The following is a 6,000-nucleotide window of genomic DNA, read 5'->3' as shown; positions in this document are numbered from 1 at the left end:
ATGACACAACAAAGCTACTGCAACTCTCGGAATTCCATTTCGACCCCTATATCAAAATCTCGCCTATCAACCGGAACTTGTCAAAATATCAATTTCGCCAATTCAAGCCTAAATCTTCTCTTCAACTCCAAAACCCATTCCGATTGCGCTCCTAAGTCACAAATCACCTCCCGAAGCTAACAGAACCATCGGAACTCACTTCCAAGCCTTCTAACACATAAGTCAATATCCGGTTGACTTTTCCAACTTAAGCCTTCTTAAAAGAGACTAAGTGTCTCATTTCTTACCAAATCCTCTCCGAACTCGAACTAATAAACTCGATCACATAAAACACGGATAATGAAGCGTAAAGAAGCTGAAATGGGGGAAATGGAGCGGTAACTCATGAGACGACTGGCAGGGTCATCACATCCTCCCCAACTTAAGCAAACGTTCATCCTCGAACGGGGCAAGAAACATACCTGAAGCCTCAAACAGATGAGGATATCTTCTCCGTATCTCCCGCTCGGTCTCCCAGGTAGCTTCCTCCACGGGCCTACCTCTCCACTGCACTTTCACTGAAGTTATATCCTTTGACCTCAACTTCCGAACCTGCAACCCACAATAGCTACTAGCTCCACATCAAAGGTCAAATCATCATCCAACTGAACCGTGCTGAAGTCCAAAACATGAGACGGATCCCCAATATACTTCCGGAGCATAGAAACATGAAACACCAGATGCACACTCGACAGGCTAGGTGGTAAAGCAAGCTCATAAGCTACCTCCCCAATCCTCCGAAGCACCTCAAAAGGCCCAATGAACCGAGGACTCAACTTGCCTTTCTTCCCAAACCTCATAACACCCTTCATGGGCGAAACCGTCAACAAGACCTTCTCACCGACCATGTAGGACACATCTCAAACCTTCCGGTCTACATAACTCTTCTGACGCGACTGCGTTGTACGAAGCCTCTCATGAATCACCTTCACTTTCTCTAAGGCATCATGAACCAAATTTGTCCCCAATAGTCTAGCCTCGTCGGGCTCGAACCAACCAACCGGAGATCTACACCGCCTCCCGTACAAAGCCTCATATGGATCCATTTGAATACTCGACTGGTAGCTGTTGTTGTAAGCAAACTCTGCAAGTGGTAGAAACTTATCCCATGAACTTCCAAAGTCAATAACACAAGCACGCAACATGTCCTCCAACTTGAATAGTACGCTCAGGCTGTCCGTCCGTCTGAGGATGAAATGTTGTGCTCAACTCTACCTGAGTACCCAACTCTCTCTGCACAGCTCTACAAAATTGTGAAGTAAACTGAGTACCTCTATATGAGATGATGGAGACCGGAACACCATGCAACCGAACAATCTCCCGGATATAAATCCCTGCCAACCGCTCTGAAGAATAGGTAGTACACACAGGGATAAAGTGCGCAGACTTGGTTAGCCGATCCACAATCACCCAAATAGCGTCGAACTTCTTCAAAGTCCGAGGAAGTCCAACCACAAAGTCCATAATGATTCTCTCCCACTTCCACTCGGGAATAACCATCTGTTGAAACAAGCCACCCGATCTCTGATGCTCATACTTCACCTGTTGACAGTTGAGACACCGAGCTACAAATCCCACAATATCTTTCTTCATTCTTCTCCACCAATAGTGCTGCCTCAAATCCTGATACATCTTCGCGGCACCCGAATGAATGGAATACCGCGAGCTATGGGCCTCCTCCAGAATCAGCTCTCTAAGCCTATCCACATTGGGCATACAAATCCGGCCCTGCATCCTCAATACACCATCATCACCGACGATCACATCTCGGGCATCATCATGCTAGACTCTGTCCCTAAGGACAAGCAAATGTGGATCATCATACTGGCGCTCTCTGATGCGATCATATAAAGAAGACCGAGAAACCACACAAGCCAACACCCGACTAGGCTCCGAAATATCCAACCTCACGAACCGATTATCCAAGGCCTAAACATCAACTGCAAGGGGTCTCTCCCCAACTGGAATATATGCCAAACTCCCCATACTCACTGTCTTTCGGCTCAATGCATCGGCCACCACGTTGGCCTTTCCCGGATGGTACAATATAGTGATATCATAATCCTTAAGCAACTCCAACCATCTTCGCTGCCTCAAATTAAGATCCTTTTGCTTGAACAAATGCTGAAGAATGCGATGATCAGTGAACACCTCACAAGATACGCCATACAAGTAATGCCTCCAAATCTTCAATGCGTGAACTATGGCAGCCAACTCCAAATCATGAACGGGGTAGTTCTTCTCATGGGGCTTCAACTACCGAGAAGCATAAGCAATAACTCTACCCTCCTGCATCAACACACAACCAATCCCAACTCTTGAAGCATCACAATACACAGTATATGAACCTGAAGCTGATGGCAAAACTAACACTAGAGCTGTGGTCAAGGCTGTTTTGAGCTTCTGAAAGCTCTCCTCACACTCGTCCGACCATACGAATGGACCCTTCTGAATCAACTTGGTCAAGGGCGACGCAATGGATGAAAATCCCTGAACAAACCGGCGATAATAGCCTGCTAACCTAAGAAAGCTACGAATCTCTGTGGCTGAGGACGGTCTGGGCCAACTCTGAACCGCCTCTATCTTCTTCGGATCAACCTGTATCCCCTCGCTGGACACCATGTGCCCCAAGAAAGCCACTGAGCTGAGCCAAAACTCACACTTGGAGAATTTTGCATAAAGCTTATCCTCCCTCAGTCTCTGCAACACAACTCTCAAATGCTCCACGTGCTCCTCCTGACTATGCGAGTACACCAGAATATCATCATTGAATACAATAACGAACGAATCCAGATAAGGCTGAAATACACTGTTCATCAAATGCATGAATGTTGCTGGGGCATTGGTTAGCCCGAAGGACATAACAAGAAACTCATAATGACCATATCTGGTCCTGAAAGCAGTCTTAAGAATATCTGAATCCCTGATCTTCAATTGGTGATAACCAAAATGGAGATCAATCTTGGAGAACACCCTCGCTCCCTGAAGTTGATCAAATAAAACATCAATGCGAGGAAAAGGATACTTGTTCTTGATTGTTACTTTGTTCAATTGCCTATAATCAATGCACATTCTCATCGTGCCATCCTTTTTCTTCATAAACAAAACCGGTGCACCCCAAGGGGACACACTAGGCCGAATGAACCCCTTATCCAGGAGTTCCTGAAGCTGTTCTTTCAATTCCTTCAACTCTGCTGGTGCCATACGATATGGCAGAATAGAAATGGACTAAGTGCCCGACACCAGGTCAATACCAAAATCAATATCCCTGTCCGGTGGCATGCCCGACAGGTCTACAGGAAAAACATCCGGAAAATCCCTCACAACTGGGACAGAATCAATACTAGGAGTCTCAGCTCCAACATCCCTCACAAATGCTAGATATGAAAGGCAACCCTTCCCAACCATACGCTGGGCCTTCAAGAAAGAGATCACTCTACTAGGGATATAATCAGTCACACCACGCCACTCGATCCGCGGTACACCCGGCATAGCCAAAGTGACTGTCTTAGCATGACAGTCTAGAATAGCATGACACGGAGATAGCCAATCTATGCGCAAAATGACATTAAAATCCACCATGCTCAATAGAAATAGATCCACTCGGGTCTCCAAACCCCCAATAGTCACCACACATGACCAGTACTCACGGTCTACAACAACAGTATCGCCCACTGGGGAGATACATAAATAGGTAAAGCAAGAAACTCACGGGGTGTACCCAAATAACGAGCAAAGTATGATGACACATAAGAAAAGGTGAAACCGGGGTCAAATAATACAGAGGCATCTCTGTGGCAGACTGAAACAATACTTATAATGACAGCATCTGAAGCAATAGCATCTGGCCTGCCAAAAAGTGCATAGAAACGGGCCTGACCGCCCCCTGATCGACCTCCCCCTCCGGGGTGACCCCTAGCTGCATGACCTCCACCCTTAGCTGGCTGGGCGGGTGGTGAGGTAACTGGAGTAGTAGTCGAGGGCTGACCCCTCTGCTGAGATGAACTAGCCATACGATGAGGACACTGCCTCCACACATTTCCAAACTCTCCACACTCATAACAACTCCCAAGTGCTGGAGAAGGGGACTGAAGGGAACCCCTCACACTGGAGTGACCAGCTGATGCACTCGGCATAGAAGAACCCTGAGCTGACGGGGCACGAGATGAACTCTGGGCTGGAAGGGCACTGAGTGATGACTGGCCCCGCTGAGATCCATGATGACCATGACCCGAAGATGCCCCGCGATACTCTAGGCAGGCTGACTGAGCATGCCTGAAAGAACGGCCTCTACCATGCTGAAACTGGCCCCTCTAAGAAGCACCACTATAACTGCCAGATCCTCGAGGCTTCTTGGCCTCCCTATCCTCTCGATCCTGATGGCGAACCGTCTCAATCTCGCGAGCGATATCGACCACCTCCTCGAACGTAGCACCCAACACCCTCTCTCGGGTTATAAGAATACGGAGGTGATAGTTAAGGCCATCAACAAATCTCTTGATCCTCTCACGATCTGTCGGAACCATCCAAATGGCATGACGAGCCAACTCAGAAAACCTCGACTCATACTGTGACACAGTCATATCCTCCTGTCGCAACCACTCAAACTGTCTACGCAGCTCCTCTCTGCGAGACTGCGACACATACTTCTCTAAGAAGAGAGTGGAGAACTATTGCCAAGTAAGGGGCGCCGCTCCAACCGGCCTACGCCTCTCATACGCCTCCCACCATGTGAAGGCAGCCCTAGTAAACTGAAAGGTGGTAAATGCCATACCACTAGTCTCAAGAATCCCTGTTGTACGGAGCATCCGCTGACACTTATCAAGAAAACCCTGGGCATCCTCGCCCTCGGTACCACTGAATGACGGAGGCTGGAGTCTACCAAACCTCTCAAGACGATACTGCTCATCATCCGACATAACTGGCACAATAAACTCCTGAGCTGGTGCAACCGGCTGAGCTGGAGGTGCCCCCGGTGTCTGTAGTCCCTGCACTACTTGCTCAGGTGTGCGGGCAGCGGGGGTCTGATTGCCTCCCCCGGCCTGTGAAGTAGATGCTGCTGTAGTGGCTGAAACTGCCCGAGCCAGGCCAATGCAACCTGTTAAGATCTGTGCCAAGGCCTCCTGTAGACCCAGGATCACAATGGGCACTACTGGTTCTTGAACTGGTGCTGCTGTTGGAGCCTGATCCGGAGTTGGGGCAGTTGGTGGATCAATAGGTGCTACCCTTGCTACTCTACCTCTACCACGTCCACGATCGCGCCCACCTCTGGTGACCTTAGTGGGTGGCACTGGTGGTCGTCCATCTCGTCCGGTAGCGCGAGTCCTCGCCATCTGCGAGAGAATAGAATAACAGAAGTTTAGCACTCGGATCAACAAGTTCGCACGACAAGAGTTTCAAAGATATGAAGTTTTTCCTAAAGGTTCTGCAGCCTCTCGAGGATAAATACAGATGTCTCCGTACCGATCCGCGAGACTCTACTAAACCTGCCCATGACTCGTGAGACCTAAGTAACCTAGGCTCTAACACCAACTTGTCACGACCCAATCCCCGAACCCGGTCATGATGGCACCTCTCGCGGAGACAAGGCCAGCCAGACTAAAACGGAACACCTCTTTTAAACAGTTAATCATCATAAACAGTAGTAACATATAATATAATATTCATAAATTGCGGAATTTAACGATAATAACAGCAGGAACCATCCCGACATAGCCCAAACCGGGGTGTCACAAGTCATGAGCTACTACAGAATCTGCTATAGGTCTACAAAGTACGGAATCCAATACAACAGTCTGAAGAAAACATAAATGATAGAGGATAAGAGAGACAAGGGGATGTGGACGTCAACAGCTACCTCGTAACTCCAAATCACTGCCTAGCATGGAAGGAATCAGCGCTCAGGTGAGGACTCTGCTATACCTGAATCTGCACACACGGTGCAGGGAGTAATGTGAGTAC

General features: G+C 48.3%; 1 pseudogene; it reads right to left on the bottom strand.

Annotated features, from left to right (window-relative positions):
* Positions 1-477: 477 nt before the first annotated feature.
* LOC138870318 (uncharacterized) overlaps positions 478-6,000 on the bottom strand; it is a 29,075-nt pseudogene continuing 23,552 nt past the window's right edge.

Source organism: Nicotiana sylvestris, chromosome 6 (genome assembly GCF_000393655.2).
Source record: "Nicotiana sylvestris chromosome 6, ASM39365v2, whole genome shotgun sequence".
NCBI lineage: Eukaryota > Viridiplantae > Streptophyta > Magnoliopsida > Solanales > Solanaceae > Nicotiana > Nicotiana sylvestris.
Note: the sequence above shows the minus strand (reverse complement) of the source record. Positions and strands in the feature narration are given on the sequence as shown.